Genomic DNA, 27,228 nt, shown 5'->3' on the forward strand with positions numbered 1-27,228 from the left:
CCTATAGCAGAGGAGCGTTTGGCTCGGGGGTCTCAAATCAGTTCCCGGCAGAGAGCAGCTTCTCACCCCTCTCTCACAGCTCTAACAGAAAACTGTCCTCCATCGCTGCCGTACTTCTCTCACCCCCATTACCACACCAACAGAGTAACCTCTAACGAACTCGGGCTCCTAACTTCCCTATGGAGCAGGGAGCGACTGTTATTGCCAACGTGTAAATGAAGAAGGGAGGCAGTGACGGACGCCGGAGCACCAGGCCACTCTCCACCACCTTTTCATCCCGAGCTCACCACCAGCCGGACCGTGGTGGCAACCAGAAGCATCGCCCAGCCGGGCTCCAGGCGCGAAGGCAGCTTCAGGGCACGCTCGCAGCAACGTAACTGCTCCGTACACTGCTTACACCTCACTTTCTTTCTTCTGCTTTTCTCGCAGATGATGGGAAAATTCACTGCTGGAGCATCAGAGACGAGCCCCGCGTCGATCCCCGTGGACGACCTCAGCTGGCAGCTGCTCGGGGCCTCGCTCGCAGCCCCCGGAGCCGCCAGCCCCTTCTCCAGAGCACGGCGTTGGCAGGAAACTCGGCCAAGCGAGCACTCCGCATTTCTGCAGAGGAGCTTTCGGAAAGGCTGTGTAAAACCTCCCCTCTTCCCGCAGTCTCCATTGCAAGGCGCTCACAATAGCTGCAGCGAGGAAGGCAGCGCAGATTTTTTTTTTCATAGCAGGAGAAGATGGGGAAGGTGGGAAGAAGCCAATTTTTTTTTTCTTTTCTGCTTTCTCTTGCACAAAAGGGTCCTTATTCATTTTAATAGCAGGTTCTCTCACACAGCAATCTGCTCTGTCAGCCAGACAGCGGAGAAAGACTCCTTATGCAGCTACCTCAGGCAGAACATTGCTGCTTAGACCTTCTCGTCTGCTCTCTGAGGATGGGAAACTAGATCCATGACAATCTCAAAATGGAGAGCATTAGCCCGGAACAAATAAGTAGATTGCAATAATGGATACAATATGGAGGTTTCCTCGAGGAGCCAATATTTGTATTCTTCACAGCTGCATCTTTTTCTTTTTCTGTTTTTTTTTTTTTTTTCTTTTTAGCCTGAAGTGCTCCCAAATGCTTCATGCCATGTGGCCTCTTCTTATTTGCATCAAAGACCTGGTTCATCGCTGCTCTGCACTTTGATAGATTACGTACGCTCCTGCAAAGCAGATATAAAATGCTCGTCGGGGAGCACGGTGAGCCTCTTCTGCAGCGCTGCTGCCACCGATCCGACGCGAAGGAGCCGGTGCCCCAGCTCCGACGTGTCTGCCGAGGGCTGCGGCTGGAAGAGGAACCCCCAACGCAGAGCAGGGGCCCTCGGGCCTCCATCAAGTGAGGAAAAAAAAAAAAAAAACCCAAACAAAAAAGGGAATGGAAACAATAATGAGGAATGGGGTTATTGTAGGAGAGAGCAAGTAAAAGAGGTTGTTCGGGGACAGTGAAGAAAATGCCAGATAGGAAAGAAATAGCGCTCTGAAGAAAGACAATGGAAAATAGAGTGAAACAATTGAAAACCCATGTTAAAACAGAGCAGGGAGATCGCTGATCATAGGCGAGCAGTTTTTCACGAAGGTGCTGCAGCTTTGTTCCCTTCCAGCACGCTTTACAGCTATAGGGGATGCAAATAAAACTCTTTGCGTACGTAGTTAAGTGGAAACTTCGGTGCTCAGGTGCTGCCATGAGGGAGACGGTTTTTACTCCCTAAAGGTGAAGGGGGTGGGAGTTAGAAAATGGGAAGCAGCCAGGAAAATGAGTGAACCTGCATCACTTGATGGAAGGGAGGAAACCTGCAGCACAGGCACAGCCGGAGAGAAAACAACGCAAACAAAGGGAAGAGCATCGCGTTGCACTTGACACGGAAATATTTTCAGATGGCAGCAGTCCTTTATTGCTGGTGGTTCACCTGCAGCTCGTCCAGATACGACATGTAGAACAAGTTATAAAAGAGATCGGTATTTCAACAACTAAAGTCTCAGCCTTTTGTCTGGTGGAAAAAATCAATTCCAAATGTGGAAATTTCAATACAGACTATAATTTTGTTACAATTCAGATTTATTCTGCTTGCTTTCTTTCCTTTTTGCCCTTCCCCTCCTCTCTGTTCTTCAGAAATTGGCTCTGATGCTTCGTTCTCGCTCTCCAAAGACCTTTTGCAGCTGAGTTTCATGCAGCAGGAAACAAGCCCTGCCCAGCCTAGCCCGGGGAGCGAACCCGCTCCTTCCAAATCCCCTGTCTTTGGGGTAAAACCGCAGGACCCTGGTGCTTCAGCATCTTGCAAACTTTATCTTCATGCAAAGCAACGGTAAAGCATGTCGATGATGTTTTTTTAAACATTTTCAGCCCAGTTTATAAGAGCTAGCGGTGAACTCATTTTGGCTTTCTCCTTTTCTCGCTAGAGCGAGGACAAGCATCCTCCGGCTCTAACATGTTTAAATTATGGTTGTTTTGAGCATTTCTGAGGATCCAGCTACTCGTATTACTTAGAACCATGAATAGAGGCAAGGCAAGGAGACCTGACTTCACTCCGCTGGCACTACTACCAGGTCAGCTGGAGAACTGCCTGTGTATTTACCCCATGACTCCGCTCCAGCTCCTCAGAGCCTGAGTCTTCCCACCGCTGAGATGTCCGGTGCATCTCCCGTGTGCTCTGGGGATGCTGCAACACCAGGGAGCGAGGCCGGGATGGGCTCCCTTCTGCAAGGAGAAGCTGTTTGCAAGGAGACCGCGATTTCCTTCAGCTGTATCTTTTTGCTCTGGAGCAAAAGGTCCGGTGCCACGTTGCGTGTGCTTCCCCCAGCATTGCTTGGGCCTGCCTGTTTCCAGCACGTTGTTGCAGGATGGAGTTCTTCAGCCTGTTTGGGTTTTTTTCGTTTGTTTGCTTCTTGGCTTGGGGGAAGAGTTATAAATTTATGGGTAAACACAGCTAGTGTTTGGAATTAGACTGAATCGGGATGTTTGATTCCTATCTGGGCCCTTGCTGAATAATTTGAGGAGGAACTGAGCAGAAAGACCTTGCAGAAGGTGGTAAAGGCATGTGGGAGAGAGCGGGCAGGTGTCCCACACCCATCTCCTCCCGTGGTGGTGCTGCAGAAGAGCAGCAGCTCCAGGCTGGGGCCAAGGGAAGCGAGCAATGACCGCCCCGCTCCAGGCTTTCAGACGAGGGAAGCATCGGCAGTGCTCGGGGCCGTGGCAGCGAGCTAGGCGGTAAAGGAGAGCTGGAGGGTGCCGTGTTCCCCTCGGTCAGAAGGCCAAGCAGCTCCTGCGCTTGCACGTGCTCCTCCAAGGCTCTGCGGAGCCGCTGGGACCGGTCGCTACGAGCCCTCCGACAAACAGCACTTTCCCCCGGCCTCTCATGGCGCAGCAAAGAGCAGACGGCAATGTGTTAATTACAGGGGCCGAGTTCAGCAAGGAGGCAGAGCTGCTGCTCAATATAAGCAGCCAGTCATTCGGATGAAGACGGCCAGGCAGCCAAATGCTCCCGGCTCTCGGCACCTTCAGCCTCCAGGGATCCTGCTGGCTCTGAAGAAGCCCTTCCAGCCGCTTTTCCCCCTCATTTCAAAATCAGCCGGAGTGCAATTAGTCTGCCATGGCTGATCGGCAGCCTGTGTCAAGCTCCAGAGGAGTCACGCTGCCTTTCAGTGCTCCCTGGCATCCTCTGTTGTTATTTACAGGCATCCTCTGGCAGCGAGCAAGGTGAGAGCTCCGGCTGTCCCTGCTCCCGATGTGGGTGACAAGGGCAAGCTTAGCTTCTCCTTGCACACAGAGAGGTCAGCAGCGGGGCTGCAGCACCAAGCCAGGGTGTAATTCACTTTTCCTAATAGAGCCGGTTGCGTTTCCAATGAACTCGGTCAAACCTGACGGCTGGGGCGAATGACGATGGGGGTGCAGCTCTAGGTCAGGACACGCGGTGTTTGCACACAGGCTGTGCCATACAGTGAGCGCGAGAAAGAGTCGTCAAACAGATGTGCTGTGCAAAGTGCAAATTACCCAGGCACTGAACTTCATCCCGGGCCGCTTACAACAGCCATAAACGCCAGGCATGTTTATTGTGGGTTGCGGAGGGCTTTTGTTTTGCACCTTTATCATCACTTTGTACCGACGGCATTGTGGATCCAGTGGTGATATTCAGTGAGTTCACAGGGGATTTTACGTGAGAACTTCTGCGCGAGGAGTTTCTGGTCTGGAGTGGTGGGTTCACTGGGAGAGGTACCACGGGGCGGTTCTGGGTCCCGCTTGGAGAAAGACGCGCAGACAGCAAAACGCGGTGTCCGTCTGCATCTCCATCACCTGCCAAACTTCTCTGCCAATCCGTTCTGGCCCGTCCATACTGATGACAAGAATCTGGTTTCGTTCTTCATAAGACGTCTCTCTTTTTCAGTAAGATTACCACTGTTCCGGTTCTAACATAACAGGTACATAAACCACTGTGCCCACTGAGAGGCAGAAAGTACTGTGAACGTTACTGGACTCAAAAGAAAATCTCTAAACTTGGTTTAATTTCTTCACTTAAAATGGCATTATTTTTTTAATGACATAGCGGACAAAACTACACGGAGCGTGGAGCGGAGTGCTGGTATAATCCAGTGTCGCTGATGGTATCACCTCTTTGTTGAGTGTTGATTAACCTTAAATCATTTCTGCTGGTGATGACTTGTTTCGGGCGTTCAACAGCAAACAAACAGCAAATCCTCCGGAATCGGGATGAGCTCACCTGCGCACGCAGCAGAGCAGGCATGGTTCACCTACCTGCAAGGGAAACTCCCGCTCCCGATGCCCTACAGGCTTTTCCCAGTGTGCTTCTTTCAAAATATACAGCAGAGAGTGCTGGTTTGCTCTCGGTGGACCAGATCCTCCGCTGGAGAAAACACTCCTAATTCCACTGGGGTGGATGGAGCGATGCCAATACATACTGGCGGAAAATCTGCTCCAGTATACACGGTTTACTTTTGAGGATCTAAGCACATACGCTTCCAACAAAGTGCTGTTTGATAAAAGTTTGTTTGCCAGGTTGCCTTGCCTCGGTCCCTCCTAAAGTGTACACAACAGTATTTTGTATATAATAAGAGAAAATGAAGCGAATGTGTTCCAAGACCTCGTTCGCAGCTCCTAATGAATTCAAGAGCTGGGAGGCGTTGCTAGACACTAGTTAAAATAACCATAATCATCATCATTACTGCCATGCAAGTATGGAAAAAAAAAAGTTTTTATTATGGGCTGGAACTAGAAATCCAGAGCAGCTGCTAATCATCACGATAAGTGGGTTGCTGGTTTGGAGGGGGTTTGTGCATCCAGGTATTTACTGTGGCCAACTGTAAGAAGCAGTTTTTTGTTATCCAAGCCTTTCAGCAACCTCCCCGCCCATAGGAATATGTTGTAAGGTTGGAATATATTGTAATTGTAATATTCCTCTTACCTCTCTTTTCTCCCCTTTCTTGTCAAAGGCTTTTCCTTTCCATTTATTTAATATTTCTCTCTTCCCCCCACCCCTTTTTTTTTATTTATTAACTCACCTAGGCAGTTGAATTAGCAAAGAAAAAATAGAAATTACAATTCAAAATTTTCTAATGGAAGAATGAGTGTGTTTTTGGCACTGCTTCTTCCCATTGTTTTTTTAAGACAGACTCTCCTTAACTCTCCTTTTCCATTCCAGAGACTGCCCTTCCTTTATAAGCCCAGATTTCTTCCCATTTGTGCTCTCTTCCCTCCCTCCTGACTCATTTCCACTTCCCATTTTGGCTGTTTCTTTTCTCTTTCCTCTTCCTTTCTCCAAATGTTCTCTGATCTTATATTCTGCTATTTTTAATTCCTTCTTCCCAGGCCTGGATCCACCCCCCCACCCAGTATCATTGGGCTGTGTGCCTCTCTACCCTCTTCCTCTCTGGACTGAAAGGACAGCCTGGGCAATAATTTCCTCAAAATCCAACTTTTTTTAATCCAGCGACTCGAGATGAGCATTGCCTGCCTTGGTGTGGGAAACCTGGCATCACCACTGTCCGTGCACAGTCCTTATGGCTCTCCAGGAATTTCAAAATATAGTTCAAGCTCCCCTCAGACTTGTTCCATGCTGTTCTGTAATTTCTGACCCATCTAACCAGGGCCTTCTTTCCAGGCAGTTTGGTCACTATGCTACTCCTGCCAAATATTTCTTCTGTGCAGCTTTGCCATCTGGAACCGCCCGCCTATGTGCCTTCAGCCTCACCGACTGGCCGTAGAGTTTCCAGTTTCAGCTGAAAAAAAATTTTCCCTTACTGTCATCCCATAGCAATCTGAACGTAGGATGTAGGCAGCAAACATTCGGTCATTTATTTTCCACGGTGTGGGAATAGTTCTCGTACTTGAAGCAATTTCAGTTTTAAAGAAGCCCTGGAGCTTGTGGAATGTGGGCAGTTTTCAGATCTTTCATCCTAAGTCTCACTAGCAACGACTCTGTAAGCTTTTCCATCAGACATCATATTTGCTAGAATTACCAGTGACTACCTCGCTAGGGTATAAAGTATATTTAGAATGGAAAATTAAGGGGGAAAAAATGATTTAATGAAAGGTTGGAGGGAAAGGAAAAGGATTTTTCGGAGTGCTAAAATAGTGTATTATTACCTACAAAGGAATTCTTGTAATAATCAAAGCTGGGAGGTCCAATAGCCTTCAGTGCAAAGAATGCTCAGCATTCACCCCCGACGACCTTCTTTATTCTGAGTACCAGACACAGTACGCTCATGACGAGGAATCAGACCTTCGTATATCACACAACACCACTAGTCATAACTTTTAAGGTTTAGCTGGCAATGAATAAATACTGAGCCTGCAAAGCCAAAATAGTCCTTGAACTGCTGCCTTCAGCAGCAACGTTCATTTAATGCGATGTATTTCAAATTTCCAAATCGCATCCTGATGGGTCTCTTTCAGAGGATCTCCCAAAAATTAAGTACAAATATTTGACTTCAGAAATTAAATCCCCGGGGCACTAGATACGCTTCGCTGCAGATTAGTTAGAGCCTGTGGAGTTATAAGATTCCTGAGATGGAGTGCTGAAGATTCCAGGAATTCTCTCAAAGGTGAAATGATTAACTAACCTTTTGTTCCTAGAGCACAATAATGCAGAAGGCAGGTCTGCATTCACTGAGTCCCATGCTGGACTTGTCTTCTACCTTTTCTGAAGTGTTCACAAGCCTTAAATCTGAGTCCAAAGAATTTTGGACTTGTCAATGAAATAAAGAGCTAAGTATTAGTGACAAAAGTAAGATATGACTCAAAACACAGGAGCAGCTTATTTTTCCTCTGAATCTTTTACTGAAGATTTCAATCTATTTTATTGGCACAAGGACTTATTAATTTCTTTTCAACCATAATAAAACATGTGATGTGCTGATCCACACTATTCCCCAGGGCAAAAGTAGGAGCTGCTGCTTTTCTGTACCAGAATCAGTGCAGTAAAACTTGTGGAAGAGGTAGAAAGAAGAGGAAATTTCAGTGCAGAGACCATGACAGAGATTTTGCCAATTATCTCATTCAGAGGGAAAGGTTTCCCCTGCCTTCTCTACCTGGAATTGGCCATCGAGCCAGCTACCAAATTTGCTTTTCAGATCCCAAAGGGCATTACAATGAGCTGTTCAGACAAAGAAGCTCTCGTATCCGTTCAGGAGCTTAAATAAATACAGGTGGCAACAGAGATCAGAGAATGAAAAGGTAATGGGCTCCTTGCAAAAGTCGTCTTTTAATGCACCAGCAGTGTTATTCTGCACCAAATGTACATTTTCAGCGATGCTAAAGCATGATGATAGCATTTGCTTGTTTTCTCCCCAAAACAAATGTAAAAAAAATGTACAATTCAAAAACATTAGTGAAGTCTTGTCATAGCTAGATGATCAAATACAACAAAAGAGAGGAAAGGGACAACGCTTCAGCAAGTGCCGAACGCACAGATGCAATCTGAGGATGTTTTTTATCTGTTATTTCACTGTTTGCTATCAATTTGCAGAGAACATATTCATCATTTCATGGGCCAATACGAGTAAAATTAATTGTAAAGTTACACTGAGTGTTTTTGTGGCATTTATTTAGCAAAGTAAGTTATTAGTCACCTAAAAATTCAGCAGACACCACCACCTCTGGCCTTCCTTAACACTACTTGCTTATTTAAAAAGATGGATGGGAATTTATTTTAGTCCTGTTTAGCATAGGTTGTTCAGTATGGCAAATCAACCACTTCCACTAGTCTCCAGAGAGAAATTCTCTGACATAAACAATTTCTGCTATTCATTATAAAATTTCCTATATTCATTAAAAATATATCTAAGATCAGTCCAGGGGTAAACACATGGATATTTGTTTTAAAAGGTTAGTTTCTTCACATGTATATAATATAGCTTGCATGTAAATGTCCGGTTTGACCTTTTTCTTCTAAACTGCTGTGATCCACAATTTACGTGGAGCTTGTATGAGAGCACGGCCGTCACATTTATTTTGCATCCACACAGAAGCTGACTCCCATGCTGTGCGCAAAATATTCCTTAAATCACCGCTTCACAAATGTGCCTCAAACTTGCATAAAAGACGTTAATGGAAACGTATCGGTACAAACTGTCCAGTGGATATAAGCTGAAGAGCACAAAATTTATTGTGGCGGAGGAAATGGATGTGCCAGGGAGGCTCTTCAGCCTGCGCTGTGTTTCCTCAGCCCCTGCCCTTGATCCTTTTTGGAGCAGGGCTCGGCGGCCCCGAGGGCTCGGGATGCTCTGGCAAGGAGTAAGAGCAGACCTGGAGAAGGGAGCTGCATGTCAGGATACCTGGCTCTGCGTTTTGACAAGCCAGTACCGAGATCTTGCCTTCCTCTTCGCTTTGCCCGCTCAAACAGTTGGCGTAATACCCCTGGCTTCTTCTGGTCATCAGCTTTAATGCTTTTTATATTATTACACAGTATTAGAGTTCGGGCCTTTGGTCTTTGCACGTGCTGTGACCATCTATCCCCCTAAGTTGGGGGGGGAGACGAAGCGTATAAAATGCGTAAAACACCACATTTGTCCTGGTTTTGGCACGATGGGGGTTGAGGCCGCAGACCTCCCGGCCACAGTCGGGCATCGGTTTGGGCGTCGCAGCCGGGGTACAGGCAGCGGCGCTGGCTGTGCCACCGGGTGACAGGCCGTGCCCAGGCAGGACATCCGCCATCAGGTGCCACCAACTCCGTCTGCAGAGGGACAGGGCCCGGCGGCGGCTGCAGGCCGCGGGGGCACCTCAGGGGACACGGCCCGGGCCTCGGTCATGGCGGGATGGTGGCTGCCGGCCGGCCGGCCGCCCGCTCCGGCCACCGTGGCACCTTTGTCTCCACTCGGTGCCACCTCTGCCCTGAAGAGCTGTGTCCCCTCCCTCGCCCCCCAGCCCTGCCTCCCCCGCCAGACACCCGCGGGCCCGAGCTCCCGCCCCGCCGGGGCCTCCTCAGCCACCTGCGGGCTCCCCCGCCGCCCCCCCGCGCCCCTTTTCGCGGGAGCGTGTGGCTGAAGACGAAGATCGGCGCGGCCTGTGGTTGGCGCGCCCGCCCGCCCCCGGCCGGCGGCGGCGGCGGCGCAGGCGCAGTGCCCGCATTCCATCATGGCGGAACGGTCGGTTGGCGGTCGGCAGCGCCGGGGTTGAGGCAGGGGCTGCGGCGCCGCGCACGGTCAGTGCTGCCGCGGGGCCGCCGCGACGCGGCCCGGGACGGGGGCCGCTCCCGTGGGCTCCCTCTGCCCCCCGCTTCCCCCCGGGGCGGGCGGGAGAGAGCGGCGGGGCCGGGCCGGGGGAGAGCGGCGCTCCCCACCCAAGGCGCGGTGGGCAGTGCCAGGAGCTGGCGGCCGGCTCGACCCGCCGCCGGCGGCGGGGAGCGGAGCGGAGCCCGCCGAGGCGGGGCTGGGCGGGGGGAAGGCGGCGGGGTGCCGGCCCGGCTGTGGCGGGAGGCGGCAGGGTGCGGGACGGCGGCCGGGGGTGGGGGGGGGCAGCGGGGGGGCCGCCGTGTGGGACGGGGCGCGGGGCGGCGGGGTGCCCGCCGTGTGGGGCGAGGGGGAGCGGGGGGGATTGAGGGGAGAAGCGGGACCCCGGGGTATGGGGCGGGTGTTGGCGGGGGACCCCGGGGTATGGGGCAGGTTTGGGGGTGGACGTGGCGCACGGGGCAGGTGGGGGCAGCCCGGCGTATGGGGGAGGATGGGGTGCCTGGGGCAGGGGTGGGCTGGGGGGGAGGCAGGGCGAAGGGGGAGCCGGGGCAGGAGGAGGGCTGTACGGGTGGGCTGCCCCACGGGGCGCGGGGGGTCTGCCCAGGAAGAGCCGGGGGCTCTGGGGTGCCGGGGCTGGGGTCGGCGCGGGGTGCGGGGGGCCGCTCCTAACGGGACAGCCCCGCTGCGGCGGCAGCCCCCGGGCGGCCGGGCTGGGCTGGGGAGGCAGAGGGGGCTGGGGCCGGGGTCGCGGCGGTGCCGCTCGCAGGGCGGGGGTATCTCGGCTGTGTTTCAGCGAGCCCCGCGGTGCCTCCCCGGATGGGGTTAATGCCAGCGAGCTCCCCGGACTCGCTCTTCCCTCCGCCCGTTCCCGCTCCTCTCCCCAACGCACACATTCTCCGTCTCTCCCCCCTCCTTTTTCTTCCATTTCTTTGGGGAGAGGGGGGTGAGATCTGAAGTCGTTCCCCCCTCCATCAGCCCCCCCCCCCCCCCCCCCCCCCGCTCTGTTCTCCCTCCTCGGCAGCCGGAGCTGCTGCCTGCAAATGCCACGTAGCCTTCGAGTTGTTCCCCTTGGCTGATCAGCAGCTCGAGTACCAGACACCTCCCCCAGCTCCTCCTGGGGTCGGGGCAGGGGGAGGTCAGTCCTGTCATCCAGTGTTTGGGTGGTGACCATCTCTTACCCTCCCCCATTCTGCTTTGTCCCCCTCTGCCTTGGGGCAGCAGCAAAGGTGGGGACCCTACTGTGACTGCTTTTCAGCGCGGTCCTATTTACTGCCTCTTACAAAAGGCTGTTGACTTCAGCTACGTGGGGTTGCTTTCCTGCGGAGGGCTGGGGGAGCGTCTCCAGGGTTTCGTGGCCCCCAGCCTCAGCAGCCCCTCCGCTGCCTCTCCTTTGAGGCGCTTCATGCGCAGCACATCGCAGGAATCTCAGAAAACAGGGTAATAATGCATTGCTGGCAGGTGTATTGGCTTCCTTCAGCAGCTCGCTCTCAGCTGGTTTCTGAGTTTTGATTCTGTTTAAAACTTGCTACTCGGACTTCTTGTAGGAATGATGGCGATTTTCTGTAAAGCTAATTTATTTTCATAACGGAGGTTTCAATTTCTATCCATTCTTCAAATATTTGATGTCTTTTCTGTCCTGTGGTAGCTAGGTTTTTAACATTGGCAGTCCTTCCTTTCTTTAGCTGACGCCTAATTGTGAATATTGACACATGGTACTGCTGCAGATAAGTTCTTTGGTAGCCCGGTACGCGTATGCCTATGGCCTGTGATTCCTAATGTTCTTCTAATGTATTTATCTTTATGACACTTGGTTCAATAGGAAAATACTATCTCGGTCACAGATGGAAAGACTGAGGCACCGAAATATTTATGGCCCAAGGTCACACAGGAAGTATGTGGTGAGGCAGGGAATTGAATCTAGATTTCCTGAGACTCAGATTAGCATTTTAACCAGGGAAGCATCCTCTCTGTATTTTAAGCCAATAAATTGACCTTGGAGTTAATATCCAGTGTAGAAGAAAGTACTTTGTGTTTTGCTCAGTATCTTTGTGAGTAAGAAGCAAAACCCGAGTTGCTTCCCACACTTGCATTCCTTTCCTTGTTTTTTGTAGTTTGTCTGTGAAAAAGGATAAGGTGGTAAATAAGAAAGATGTTGACTTTCTCAAGGCTCTGTGTGTGTAGCCACGCATGTTGAAAAACAGCCAGCTGTTACAGCGTCCTCTCTTTTAGGTCTTTCTACCTTACTGTGTTCCAAATCTGTGGAAGTTTTGGAATGCTGTTATTGTCTGGGAATAATTTGTTCTTAGCTAGGATCAAATAAATCTAATATTCTATAAAGCTGAGTTGAAAGCAATCTACTTTGTGTTCATTGGTATCCTGGTTCTTAGTTTGTCATTCTTAACGCAGCAGTCTGTGAATAAACAGGATTTGGATTGACCGTCTTAAACGTCTCCTGGAGCAAGCTATTACAAGTCGTTCACTCGGTTGTAGGCTCAGTATTGTTGCAGCAAGTTTTTGAAAAACTTGGCCTTCGCTGCAATTAAGCAGCACTTTGACAATGAGATGGAATAATTTCAGCTCTTGGGCTTTGTATCTGCACAGATACATATTGCAGGCTGTTTTCATTCCCGTTATATTAGAATAGCTTATTTTTGTTTGTAAAATTTGGTAGTTCATTTTACCGCAGTGTTTTACTTGCCAATGGTTTTGAGGAATTGGATGTTAGAATAGTTTAAAACAATAACTCCTCGTGTATTCACCTTTAGAGAGAATAAAGATAAGTTTGTCTACACAAGTGCGTTTCCTGCCACAACCCTTGATCACAAACTGCATCTTTCTTTGATGTTGTACTGAAACCAAATTTGCAACACAGTTGAATATAAATGTTCTCTATAACGCTTTTAACGGTCTTTTGTTTGGGTTTTTTTGGAGGCTAGCATTTGCATCGTGTTGACTGTGTGGGTTGTCACACCCATGCCAACAATCTTTCATCTTTTATGTTTATTTTAGGAAAGGTTTGGTGAGTCCTTAAAAAACAAGATTTCATATGTACTGTGCAAACAGTAAAAATGCCAGCGTGCTGCTCACCAGCGAGAGTGCCTGGCCTTGGCAAAGCCCCACTGGGAAATGCAGTACGCTTGAGCCGTACTATGTATGTATTTGTAGACCCATTTGTATACCCATTACTGAAAAAGGTTTTGGAATCCCTTAGGGTGAATTTCAAGCAAATTAAAATACATGTTTTAAGCTTGGAAGACTGAAACTGGCACTTTTATTTGATGACCTGCTGTTTCCCCAACTTGGAAGACTTCTTGTCAAACTGTAGAAGTAAGCTTGTAACTTCTAAGAAAATACACAACTGGGAAGGCATTCTTACAATATTCTGCATCAAAGTCAGAAGCGGCTATGAAATCCTGTAAGAATTCCTTCCCTAGTTACATATTTTCTTCATTTCCTGTCATCATTTCATTTAATCAGAGAAGAATTTTAAATTTATCTCTGAAAGCAGATGAGAAAACCTCATTATTAGTAATACTGCAACAGTCGAGAGACTTTAGGAAAAAAATTACATTTCTCACTTCCAATTTTGCTATATCTCAAAACAATCAGGTCTGAACTGTCGCTATTTAAAATTGTGGTTGCTCATTGCTCTGGTTTCAAGGCTGGTGAATATCAGAGCAGTAACCTTTTCATTTTTTCACCTGTTTTTAGCAAGTTGTCATGAAGCTTACCAAGGTCAAGATGGTTAGTTTTCAGCTGTTATCTTTGCTGCAAGCCAGACCTTAACTGAAAAGTTTTGGATTCCTGAGTGAGGAGCACACACTGAACTCTTTATTGCATTCTTGAAGAGCTTATTGTAAAAGCAGCGATAATTTATTCTTTCAGTGGTGCTAACACAATCCTTTCTGTGTATTGACCAGCAAAGACAGACCACTGGCTCGGAGCCCTTAGTCCGTTTCCCTCTTAATGTAAATCTGCTATTGTTCCCAATATCTTGATTGATGTGGAAAATGCCTCCGTTTGCTCAAGATTCACTTTTCCAGCATTGGGGCCTGATGCTTTATATTTTTTTTTGCCCGTGTCTCATTAAAAGTAGTTCAGGAAGAACATTTATTAGGCTGTGACTTCAGACACATCTGCAACTTCAAGACAGTATCACCTTTCTGGGGAAAATAACAATGGATCTGCTGTGTTTGCTGGAGGAAGCTGTGAGCTTCTGCTGGCTGGCTCAGTGCAAAGTTAGCCAGCTTAGCTTATAAACTACCTCAGTGAGCTACACTCAGGGGCAGTGATTTCCTACAGTGTTCCAGTAAAACTGCAGAACGTACGTGCCTGTGCCCTATCTTTAGAAAAACTATATTGGGAATGGGCTAGTATTTGTAAAGACTTCCGAAGTTTGGAGAGCCAAAACCGTGCAATTTATAATCTTCAGTGTGCAAATGGTTTCGGAACTGGAGTTTGGTACTGGATCCAGTCGTTTGAGAAAGATGATGATTTTTACATTATTAAACGCAATGTCTTGAGTGGCTTCAGTGACTACTAAAGCTCTTCATTACCTTCTCCTGGTGGAGCATCTTTAGTGGAACAGTTTCTAGAATAAAGCTGTGCTGCCCCATAACAGTAAACTGTGATTGTGTCTTCCAGATTGTACAATTTTTGTCTTTTCAATGTACCCTATTGGAGGATAAATATGTGCATGGTAATTTAAATGTGGATACATTTACATACTTTTTGGAAATGGATTTTTTTCATCATTACTGTCATATGGAGGAATAGAGCGCTGAGTAGATAACTAGGTAAATACACTTAATTACCGCAGAATGCACTTCATAGGGAAACTGTCTTCATAGCGTTCAAGTTACCTTTCACTAATTAGATCACAGCTTAAGCAGTGGAGTGTCTTTGGCTAGTACGGCACTAAATGTGTGTGCAACATTCACGCGGTTGTCAGGTTTTGCATTCTGTAGGTACTGAATGAATGCAGGAAGGCTGCGTAAGGTCTTTCGGTTCTTTCCCAGTGGAGTCTTCCTTGGGCTTTATTTGCTGATTCTAGTGGAGTTAATCATTGGCTGTTCTCTGATGTCTTTTGCTGCTTTATTGAATGTAGGTTGTTTTCTGCACCCTTTTTTCTTAAAACTTTACGCTTGCCAAGTCACTGAAAAGAAAATTACTGTTACTTTTTTCTTGTCTGCAGAAAGAAGACTGAGGGACAGTACAGCACATTGCTCATACTACAGCAGGCGCTGACCGTGTAACATTTATCAACAGGAGCAAATTCAAGGCAGGAGAGTGTCAACGGTAATTAGACATAACTTACTATTATCTCAGATTTTTATGAAGCATTTTTTCCTGTTAAGTCTCTAAGTAACACTTTAAGGTGAAATAATATAAAAGTATTTGACATACTTCTAAACTTAGGACTCCTTTTTTTTTTTTTTCTCTTCTTTTTCCTGGAAGAAAGTTTTTGATAACTTATTGTCAAATGTAAAAAAATGAATTAGGGAAGGAAGAATTGATAGAGTTCTTGAGGTAAGAAGAGGTTCAATATTTCCACATAAACATTATTGATTTTATAAGGTAGCAACCTCATCTTTGTGTCCACATTAATTTTTCTCTCTCTCTCCCTTCCCCCCACCCCCTTAGCTGGAAGTGTTGTCTTGGAGAGACTTGCATAATTGGCCTTTGGATAAAGAAAGTAAATTCTGTTTTTAGCGAAATGCATTTCCTGTGTAGAAAACAGCTCAAGTGGGTGGTAGCATACTGATAAGTGAGGGACTAGGTGGCCTTACTCAGATACGTTGGTTTTAGTTGGAGTCATGGAGCACCTCAGTGGTGGAATTGATCAGATCATGGAACTGACTCGCTTGAAAAGTGGAAAGTAATCTGTCAGAAAATTGCCATTGATATGGCACTTACAAGAGCAAGAATTCTCCAACTTTTTTTTTTTTTTAATGAAGATTCCTGTGAATTATCTTTTGATGTGCAATACTTCAAGACCCTTATGAAACCATGGCAATTGCATTCTTGAAAGTTCAAGTAGCCAAAAGTAAAGACGAGTTTTAGAAGCTGTTGGCTAGAACAGCATATTTTACATAGGAGGAGAATAAGCAGATGCAGTATAAAGCACTTGTGAATAAGAAATCACCTTTTTGATGTAAAGACACAAAGTAGTTGTTTTCATTTCTTGAAGAGTTGACGTATGTCCTGAAGACCATCATCAAGCTTTTTCTAAAAACAACGTTTAGTTATAGAACCACCCGCTGCATTGGTGGAGGCCTGGTCTTTCCAATTCATATATTTGAATTCATGTTTCACCATCTGTCTGTGGATTAGAAGACAGCAGTTGTTAATATTGCTCAAAATGGGTATCCATCGATACTAGGCGACTATTATATGGTCACTAATTAACCCTGTCCTTTGACAAGTTTTTGATCACGGTATGCATGATGTTGGCTGCGTATAGCTGACAACAGTGTATTCTTTAGCCTGATGCGACTGCTGCATCGAGGAAAGCAATCGCACATCAGCTGCGTCAGAGGATGGAATTGCATTTTTGCGTTGCATCACAGCTAACGTGCTGTTTATTGAATTGAAAGGCATCCAAGCAGATTTTAGTTTTTCTATGATGGGGGTGTGTATTTTTACTGAGGTTAGGTCCCCTCTAATGAAGAATTAGTTTTCATGTTATGACTAGGCACCAAAATTCAAATGTAATATGCTAGTCTCAACTTTGTGAAGAGCAGTTTATCCCATTTTCCCAAGCCCTTACGTGTTTGCTTTGCAATTGTCTAATGCAACAGAAGAAATCAAGTAAAGAACTGAATGGTAGCTAATCAATGTAGAATAGAATGTGATGTGAAACTGCGTAAGTACAAAACAAGTCTTTGGGGAGAAATTTGAAAGTGTCCTGTGAGCAAAAGATCAATCAGCAGATGGATTTCTTACAAGATATAAAGGAAAAAAAATTGGTAACCGTGTTATAGTCTCCTGAGTTGAGTAGGTATTTGGGGAGGAAAATTGTTTAACCATGTTAAACATGGGGTTATAAATTTGGATGATGTATTTTTATCTGCTGTTTCATGCCCTTTATTAAATAGCTTCAACATTGATATCTCTTTAATGGCGATCAGTTGCTTTCGGTTCTGCTATGTGAAGTATTAAAGTGTTCCAAACTAGTGAAGTGATCTGTACCATTAGCTTATCACTTGAGTTGGGTTCGTCGTGTTACAGTTACGTGAAGGAGTAAAGGCAGCCTTTAATATTTGCACGGATGTAAAGTGGTTTAGTATTCTTTAAGTACTTGCAAGACGGTACATGCTAGTATGGAGCAGAATGACTGTTCTCATCAGAAGGTTTAATCTGCTTACCAATACATACATTTTTGTCCATTTCAAAATGTCAGGGGTGATGGTTATTTAGAAGAATTATTCCATTTTGGAAGATATTATGTAAACACCTTTTTGGTGTATTGTAAACTGTCATTTTGCTTTATAATGCCTAGATCTCTGAGAATATAAACTTTATAAAAACATATATATAAACTGTCATCCTTAGATTCTTCAAAACTGTGACGATTTACACTTACACTCTTACGTAAAGGTGTGATTACATCCCCAAACCTGTAGCAGGTTAACTGATTTACCAATAAATATTGAAAGCTCAGACATAGAAGCAAATTATTTTAGTGTGTTACCATGCATCAGCTGACCTGGTATAATGGTTATATGCACGTTCCTGGCCTGTCAGAAACGCTGGGTGAAGTGTGTTTGCTTAAACCTCGTGTATGATCTCATACTTGCATTTCACCTTGCATTTTCCATGAACTAAAAAAATGCACATGGTCTGTTACTATGAGACTGCTCAGATGTGGTAATTTAAGTAATTTATTGGTGTGTTTTAGCCCTTGGTTTAAGTATAACCTGTTTTAACTAGACTAATTTGATCCGCTCTGCAGCTAAGGCATTACAGCCCGAACCTCTTCTCATGTTGCGCAAGGGAAACAGTCTTCAGTTTGTGTATCAAAATAATTCTTCCTTGCTTGAAGTTTGCATAATCTCTTACAATATACAAAAAAGAAATCCTTTGCTTTTGCTGTATTTTTATGCTTGTTTTTGAAGTCATGTTTTGTAAGAGAGTTCTTAAATTAAAAAGCTTGTTTGTATCAATACATTGACAGGAATCATCAAGCACACTTCTGATTCGCAGAAGCAGGTTGAATCAGAGCTAGGGGAAAATCAGCCTTTGCTTTCCGTAGTGTCTACAGAAACCTGAAAGCAAACTCCTGCTTGTATTAATCTTGTCAAGTCCTGATATTACTTCCGTTTTGTTGGATTAGACGACAGCTGGCTGCTCTGACCAGTCTTGTGGTAGGGAGCCTTTCCTGGAAGTAGCGTTGTTGCTGTTGGTTTTAATAATCTGGATGATTGCTCTCTCTTAGAGTCAAGCTTAAAAATAAAAAATAAATTGTCGTTCAAGATTTGGAATGCAAGCGTTTGGAAAATAACTTTTGGATCAGATCTTGTTTGTATCATACCAGCTGTACCAACTTTGTGCTGGTGTCTGCCATCCCATAATGTTCTCTAGGTTAATTTAGGACAGGTATTACACAGCTCTGGCACTAAAACGGTCTGAGTTTTGGTGCTTCCCTGGCATAATCCCAGGAGGTTTCACTGGTTCAGCAGACCGACATCCGCATCTGTACAACGCGCAGCATGGCATGTTTGGTGTTGGGAAATACATAGCATAGGACAAAGTAAAGCAGCCAAGCTCAGGGTACCCTTAAATTTGCCACTTTGCTGGCTGGTCCTCAGCCAGCTCTTACTTGAAGATTATAAGAAAAGCTTTTAAAAATACTTAGATATTTATTGCTTGCTGTGAACTAGGTATTCCTTGCTATAGGGAGGAAACGCAGATGAACAAGGTGCTATGGAATATGTGTTCCCGTTGCGGTGGACTTGTCTGCACATACAATAGCCATTTCTTTGGATTGTTTCCAGTCTTTGAAACAGAACTTTTTGCCCTGGAGTTGAAGAAGGTTGGTAAATAAATGGGCAGAACTTGGGTTTTTTAAGGGGAAAAATTATCATAAAAGGGATTAAATTTTACATTCCACCTCAAGACCGAATTTTTCCCATAGGGAAGAATTGTACTTAGTTATCCAGATACTTAACCTGAATTTCAGAATCTTGGAGCACGTGCGGCTCCCTGTAGAAACTTGTAGTTCCCATCTTGTAAATCTTGGCATGGTTTTAAACGTTTTGCTTCATCTGTTCAGCTCTGTAATTACTTAAAGGTGTAAACTCCAGCTGCCTTTTTGCTGACCGGTTAAGGTTTCTCTGTGGCTGTTACTGCATTATCACCAAGATATATTTTCAGATACATAGTAGGACTTGTGCTCTTAAGAGTATAGGGTTGTCTTTCTAGAGCCGTGTGTATTTTATCTGCAAATAAATAGCCTGTTAGCTTTGCCAGCTGTTCTTTACCACTGTTCACATTGTGACTGCACCACGAGACCTGTGAGGACAACGTCACTGCTTTTGTTCTTCATAGGGTTTTCCTTTCTCGTTTTTTAGAATTTTTTTCATTTCAACAGTGCACTCTACTTCGTGTGACTCTGGTCAGAAGGTTTTCTGGAACTACTTTTCCATGAACCGTGGTGTATGTTACTTCTATAACTTCTAAGTGATTTAGATAGACATTTGGGTATAGAATTTCAGTAGTATGTTGTTAATGTGTAAATAAACTGGTTTCCTTCAAGGCCTAAACAACCACAACGTTTTGAAATTCAGAGGACACAGTTTCACACTTAGAAAATCATATTTAAAATAAATATGTTGTTACATTGCATTTATTAAAAGCTTTTTCATATAAGCTTAAAAATTTCATGCTTTGTGTAGCTTTAGGACATTAAAATGAGCAACTTAGCTTATGCCAGAACTTGTCATCTTCCTAGCTGGTGGAAAGAAGCAGTCAGTTTTGCATTTAATTAATTTTTTTTTTAACAACAGCGATACAGCTGGAAAATATCTTAATCCCATTACTTTTTTTTAAAGTTAAAATAAGAATGAAACACTTTAAGGGCTCAGCCCTTTGAGGTGTTCAGTTCTCTTGAACACTTCTAGAAGTAGGAATGGGACCTTTCAGGAACTACTGGGTTTCGTTTTATGGGGCTGGTCACTTAGGAAGCAGCACAGAAGTGCTTAGGTTATGACTCTGCTTTCCTGGCAATAAGAGTAAAGACATAAAATAACTAAAACAATGAAGGAAAATATTTATCTGGGAGTAATGTCATGTTTGTGTTATAGAAACTGTTAATGCAAACTTTACAGGCCTCATAAACGAATAAGAAAGAGGACAGACACGGCCCTAACGTGACCAATGAGCATATTGTTAAAGAACAGGTCCAATCTAACGTACTTTGGGCACTGACAGATAACTTTCTTCCCAGCTCACGACAATGGAGTTTCTCTTGTGAAGAACAGCAAGGACTTCTGCAGTCACTTGGAAAATGTGTATAACCCTCTAGGGTGAGCACTACCCTTCAGGCTGTGCATTTCCCTTTTTTGTCCCCATGGAGTAGAGCTCTCAAATCTTGAGGGATGTAGTTTCAGGTTAGAAAATAATTTTTAAGTGCTGTGGGCGGTTGCTTGTGTAGTTCCTATTTGAGGGTGGAGGGGAGCAATTTTTTTTATTGCTTTCCTGGCGCAGTCACATCAGGAACCTGATCCAGATTGGTAAGGGAGGATGAAAGTTGATATTGTCACTTACGTCAGAGTTCCCGTGTGTCTTAGTATGTTCTATCTGCTGTTTCTCTGCTTTTTTAGGGTTTTTTGGTGTCCGTGATATGAGGGCTTTCCATCAATCTTACTCCTCCTTCAAGGAGAATTGCTATGGGCAATCAGGTATCACAGTACCCTGAGAGATGAGCATTAATACTTAATTGTCTGTAGGAAAAAAGTGTCCTTTTGTAATTTGCTAGTTGCTTCCCCCCCTCGCTCTCCTACAGAGCCTTTCCACCTTGACTTCCCCCTCCATGGGTCATTCAGTCTGGCCGCAGGAGCCAGCCAACTTTCTGCAGCTTTTAGGAAGTTACTAGAGGTCCTTCTGGCGACCGGCCTGATGTGTTTGATCCCCAGACGGTCTTTGTGAGGGCAGAAGGTCTATCTGGCCTGTGATAAAAGGCTTGTGGTCACCTTTATATTTTACCGTGGAAACTATTAGCACTACTTTAGAATGATAAGCATTTAAGTAACAGTTAAACTTTTTGGAAAACACAGAGAAATGTTTTGGAATTGTCACTTTTTAGACGTCAAAAGAGAAAAAGATTTTAAAAGAGTTTCCAGAAGAAAACACTTGGCGCACGGTGCGGAAACCTTGTACTATGTGTCTGTGGAGTTGGGGTGGGCATCTTGTTGAGGTTTTTTTATTTTACTTGGGTCACAGACCTCACCTAGGTCAAAATTGCGAGGTCCTAGCAGTACCTAGATCAAAATGACATTGGGCTTTTCACAGCTGTAAGTATTAAAAATGTTTGACTGAGCACATTTGTTGGGTAAGTCATGAAGAACGTTTTCAGTATCAAAGTTGCGGTGCCCTTCTGGCTAGAAGCCAAACTTCATACAAGATGGTGCAGACAAATTCACTTGGGTGTCATTACAAATTATTTCCAACATTTTAATCAAAACATATATTTAGTTTTGAACAGATGACTGTTATGGAGTGATGGTGGTCTCTTCAGGGCTAAAGTTGTAACTGAGCTTCTGTTAAGTCTCTCATTCCCTTAATCTTGCTAAAAGTAAACCAGTCCACCTAGAACGTCTCACGTGTGGTCCTGCGGCAGAGGAGAACTATTTTAGGATTGGGATGATATCTTAAACACCTTGGTAATACTGTTTATTTGAAAAACTTGGGTGGGAGAGAGTAGCTTGTATCTTTTTTTCCAAAATGTTTCCTGCCTCAAAATTGCGTGGGGCATAAATTTCAAATCTGGAGGGGTGAGGTTTTTTTAGAATTCATAAATAAGGTTTGATCTTTTCGACGAGGCTATTCCTTAGCCTGAAGTTGGGGATGACTTTTGTTTGGGTCTACTGTTGTTCTTTTTAACAACCTTTGGAGATCGCTGATGCAAAATTCAGCTGACAGGTTGGAGTGTTTAAAATAATCTGAAGTCTCAGTTTGCAAGAGATCTTCTGGAGTCTAAGGCATGGCAGTGTCTCAACGTTTTCTTTATCCAAGTACATGAGGTTCGTATGTGTCCATGGATCCAGTTCTGGATGTTACTTTTTTCCAAAGGTAAAAGACACTAATGAAGGAAGTTGCTTGTAATGAGCCTGGGGATTTTTTTCCCCACTTAGAGAAGATAACTGTATATAATATAAAAAAAGTATAGCAAATATATATAAAAAATACTAATTAGTAATTCTATTAATATAAAAAAGTATCATTAAAGCTTCAGGTTTTTTATACAATACTGCTTTTAATAAATAGCAGTATTGTAGTAGTTTACTTCCTGCAATAAATGTAAACTTACGATCGGGCTAGAAGGTTGCATAAGGCAGTGAACCTAGAAATCAGGAAGCCTGGGCTAAATTTCTAGCTCTCCATCAGACTTCCTCTTTGGGCCTGGACACATTGTTCTTTCTAACTCAGGCATACTGTATTAAAAAAAAAAAGTGTCTCCGTTTAAGTAATAAGCTCCTTGGAATAGGAACCTTCTCATGTTAAATCCAGCACTTACTGTAATGAAAATAGTGTCTTTGTGATCGCTTCTGTATGGGATTATAAACTTTTTTTTTTTACTGTTTATGAAATCTGTTCGGCTTCCACTCTGGATAGTGGAGTGAAGCTGATCCATTTCTAGCTACAGTGTTCCCCCTCCCATTTAGTTGCTGTGTGATATCTTTCTGGAGAGAGAACTTTAATATACTAGGAAAGTATTTTAATATGAGGTAACAGGATTTCAAAAACTTGCTAAATACGTAACACTGCTGCACATTTGCACAATAAATAATCTCATAGTCTATTAATATGATAAAAGGATATAATTCCAACAAAAAAGTTATTTTTTCACTATATGAAATTTTTCTTATTTTGTATAGTACTATAAAGCACATTTAATGAATACACAAACTTTTCTTTGTTTTTACATGCCCTGCACATAAATAGTTGCCCATTTATTGTTACTGCCTAAAGGGCAACCACATCTGTAAAATTGTTGATGTGGTGTTGGTGTTTACTGGTGACTGGTTCCAAAGTTCTTGATAAAACAGAAACGGTGCATTTATGCAGGAAAATGATTCCGGTCGTAACTTTTTCTTAGAAATATGACTGTCGTAATTGTGAAGTTGTTTCTGTTGTGTCATCCAAGTGGAAGTGACACTGAGTTGAACGTGGCACCTCGTTCCAAGCCGCACGTTGGCAAGTGGCCGAAGGAGGCTTCAGAATGCAGCAAGCATCGTTTCCAGTGGTTTTAGTAAACGTTTGTTAGTAACTACTCGCGTGTACTAGAATTGCATATTGATTTCACTTCAGATTGAAACTATTTTAGACTCTTTCAGATTTTAATTTCAAAACGACTCATGAGAATCCATGCTGTTTTCCAGACTTCAGGCAGGATGGTCTAGTATCACACAGACTTCAGTTAGCTACCTTTGCTGTGCTAGTTCCGTATAGGGAGCATAATAGCTGGTTTGTATGTAAATAAGAGCCCAGCTTTCTCGGCTGAGGCGCTGACTTCAGACAGGAGTAGGCATGAATCAATGAACACTGAGTTCAGTGCGAATCCTCGGGAGCTGGACGGGGTCCAGGGTGACTGCAGCACTGGTTGAGAAGAATTTGGGCTGGAGAAAAGGGAAGGCCAATGTTTCAGTCTTCCAGAGTCTCAGCATTTTTACTATGTCAGGAAGTGAGGTCAGGCACAGCCGCTGTATGCTGTAATTGTTTTCTGGAAGGCTAGTCATTAAGATTTTCTGTTTTTCTTAGAAGCCTTTGTAGTGTGAGACTGTAAGTGGAAAATATTGCCTTTTTTTTAATATGGTTAACATGATTAACCATATTACATTAGCACAGTGTTGAATGACTCAGGAACACTTCTCGGGGTACATTTTTTTAAAATATGAACTGGTTTTATTTAGTTTAAAATAATTTATTTTAATGTTGTGAAATAAATGACAAAATATTTCAGCTTTTTAGATGCATGTGTCTTGAACAAATAATCTTTGAAAGCAGTAGCTGACGCTATTTCCGGTGTAGATTTTTGTTAACTTAGAAATGCGATATCCACTATTACTTCTTTCAGCTTTGCTAAAACAGTGCTTCAGAAGGGTTGTTTCTGAGATGGTTAGTCCCAATTCTTTTTCTTTTTTTAATGGCTATCATGCTATATGGGCTGAATTCATCCTTCAGCTCAAACAAGGTTTGGGAATGACCTTTAGCTGATGTCTAATAGAAACCACTGTAAAGAAATGAATCAGGCCAGAAGTACCCTTGTAGAATGTAACCTTTCTAAAAATTAAACTATTTAATTCCATACTGACTCAAAAATCTCCAGTGCATGGTGACAAAGCTCTAGAAGATACATCTACAAATTCTGCTATTGATTCATATATAATGATTCACTAATTCTCAGTATGTTCCTTTGCAACTCTGAAAACTATGGAATTTGCCTAGTCTTTAATGCTTGCAGATGGGGTTTTTCTTGTTTATTTTTAGTCTAGAATTTAAAATTTTGTGTATTAGCTCATCTTTAATGTCAATGCAACCCGTGAATTCTTAGTGCAAACACTTTTTTCTTCTTTTTTTGCCCTGACTACTTGGATAGTCAGTAGCAATGATTTAGTCAGTAGCAAAAACTTAAAACACCTAGCTGCCAAGAACAGACCCTGGAAAAGAGCAGCCTGGGCCTCTATTACCAAGCATGTGATAGAACAAACTAGCTTTAGGGGACCCGAGAAGCTTTCTGATGCAGTTGTACCTATAGGTAGGTTGTTCCTTTTTGGGCCATATACAACTCACCATCTGGATTTGTCTATCCAAGCTGACTTGGTTTGGGGTAAAACCGAGGGTTCAGAGAACGCCTGGCATCAGTGACAGCCTTTGAGGGAAGCTGAGAGACTTGGTAGGACTTTGACCGTGGGAGTTGTGGATGGAGGTGGGTTCAGGATCCCCGGGTCTCCTCTCTGCCCACGCAGTGGTTGCCCTCCACCTTTTCTTTAGAAGCAGCTGTCTTGGTGCCTTGCAGCAGCCGCGCTGCATTGCTTACCCTGCCGCTGCCTTCGGTGGTGAGAGTCGTGGGGCTGAGCTGGGGGACGGCAGGGCTGGATTCCTTGCTCCTAGACGAGCAGTAGAAGGGTGTGGGTAATGGCTTTTCAAGATAGGTCTCTGTTTCTTTGTTTTGTTTTTCAGGAAATTGTGCTGAGTATGTAATAACTTTTCAGGAATTCTCTTTTTATTTACCCAAATACCACCTACTTCCTTGAATGAAATGGAGACTTTTGGGAGGCGAACCCCTTGATACCATGTTCAGTGGGAGTGCTTTATTTCCATTGAAAGTTTTACCTGTTACACTGGGGAGGGGTTGAGTCCCGTGCTCATTTACCAGCAGAGGTGGTACCTTTGAGAGCAGCAGTGTCTTTTGCTGCTCTCTTATCAGTATTTCCAAGGAATGAAGCTTTGCTCTAAAAGCAAAAAAACTTGTTTTTTGCACAGTCCATAAGTACGTAGTGGGATGTTTCTCTTTATCGTTGGTGTTCTGCTACTTGCAGCCATCTGAGCCCAGCTGCACAGTGAAATGTTAGTGTTCTGAGTCAGGTGAAACTGCCCAAGAGTTACTAAATTAATCTGGGCGTGTTGGTTGACAGCTGCCTGAATATGAGCCAGCAGTGTGCCCAGGTGGCCAAGAAAGCCAATGGCATCCTGGCTTGTATCAGAAATAGCGTGGCCAGCAGGACTAGGGCAGTGATCGTGCCCCTGGACTGGGCACTGGTGAGGCCGCACCTCGAATGCTGTGTTCAGTGTTGGGCCCCTCACTCCCAGAGAGACATTGAGGGGCTGGAGCGTGTCCAGAGAAGGGCAACGGAGCTGGGGAAGGGTCTGGAGCACAAGGCTGATGGGGAGCGGCTGAGGGACCTGGGGTTGTTCAGCCTGGAGAAAAGGAGGCTGAGGGGAGACCTCATCGCTCTCTACAACTGCCTGAAAGGAGGGTGTAGAGAGGTGGGGTCGGTCTCTTCTCCCAGGTAACAAGTGATGGGACGAGAGGAAATGGCCTCAAGTTGCGCCAGGGGAGGTTTAGACTGGATATTGGGAAATTTTACTTCACTGGAAGGGTTATCAAGCATTGGAACAGGCTGCCCAGGGAAGTGGTGGAGTTGCCATCCCTGGAGGTATTTAAAGGACGTTTGGCTGAGGTGCTTAGGGACATGGTGTAGTGGTGGTCTGGGCAGTGTTAGGTTTATGGTTGGACTTGATGATCTTAAAGGTCTTTTCCAACCTATACGATTCTGTGATTCTGTGAAAATGGTTTCATTTATGCTTGTACTTCCATTTTCACTGACCATATGGAGATTCCTGCAAAGACATGAAATTGTGTTTGCTATTTTTGGCGATTGTCATTGACTGCATAAAAACGTCTGTTTCCTAATACTCCAGGTATTAAGTTCTTCCTCTGAAAAATGTGAAGTTACAGCACCAAGCAAGTAGAACGTGTGTGTGTGTGTGCGGAGGTGTAAATGTAAATACTACCTGTGTCATTAGGCAATAGATGAAGGATTCTGAAAACCATGTGGAAGTTGGTGCTCTGCTCTGCAGTTTGTACTAACTACGCTGTGCTGCTCGCTAATGCAGACAAAGGCTCAGAGAATTATATTCAGCCAACGTAGCAGACTAGGATAGAAACTTTGAACGTTTATTTAAAATTGCAGGTGGTATTGGGACTTGTTTCAGAACGCGTTATTGTACAGCTGGTTACTTTGGTTAATTGAACATTTGAATGCAGATGTAGTTGCTTTTTGGTAAAGGGTTTTCCCCTTTATGTTAAGTGCTAATTTCTGTTGTCTTTGAGGCTCTTAATGAAAGAAATGGAGAAGAAATGAAAGAAATTTTTATATATGCATATATAAAATGAAGTGTTTTCAATCTGCCTGTGTATACTGAATTCCTATTATGGCTCTTAAGACTTAGATCTAACCTCTAAACCTCTAAAAACAAGAGAGGTGTAGCAGAAGAAACTTCTGCCTTAATTTTAGCATACTGACTGGCAGTGTTACCATGCAGGTATTTTTAAGTGGAATAGTTATATACAATCAGATGAGTTTGTTTCCTTGGCAGAGGTAATTCAAAATCTGACAGATAGGATGGAAGATTATTTTATTCAGGAAATAAATAACATGCTAAGGAGTTCAGTATATTTAGGACAAACCTGATACAAATTTAAACTTTGGAGGCCATGTCTAGCCCTTGCACTTCTGCAGTCATATTTGGCCTCTTAAAATTGTTGCTGGAGCAGACCCGGAAACCATTTGGTATGCA

The 27,228-nt window shown here is 44.5% G+C and overlaps 1 protein-coding gene across 3 annotated transcripts in view; it reads left to right on the forward strand.

The window, feature by feature from the left end:
- The first annotated feature begins 9,567 nt into the window (after nt 1-9,567).
- Nucleotides 9,568-27,228, forward strand: part of LOC142415304 (fibronectin type-III domain-containing protein 3a-like) — a 50,636-nt gene continuing 32,975 nt past the window's right edge. For 2 of the 3 annotated variants that reach the window (XM_075513469.1, XM_075513470.1), the window contains exons 1-2: nt 9,568-9,677; nt 14,900-15,003. The gene's annotated coding sequence lies outside the window, so the exon portion shown is untranslated. The remainder of the gene's footprint in view (nt 9,678-14,899; nt 15,004-27,228) is intronic. The other variant, XM_075513471.1, reaches the window with a different exon arrangement.

Source organism: Mycteria americana, chromosome 10, assembly GCF_035582795.1.
Source record: "Mycteria americana isolate JAX WOST 10 ecotype Jacksonville Zoo and Gardens chromosome 10, USCA_MyAme_1.0, whole genome shotgun sequence".
Lineage (NCBI taxonomy): Eukaryota > Metazoa > Chordata > Aves > Ciconiiformes > Ciconiidae > Mycteria > Mycteria americana.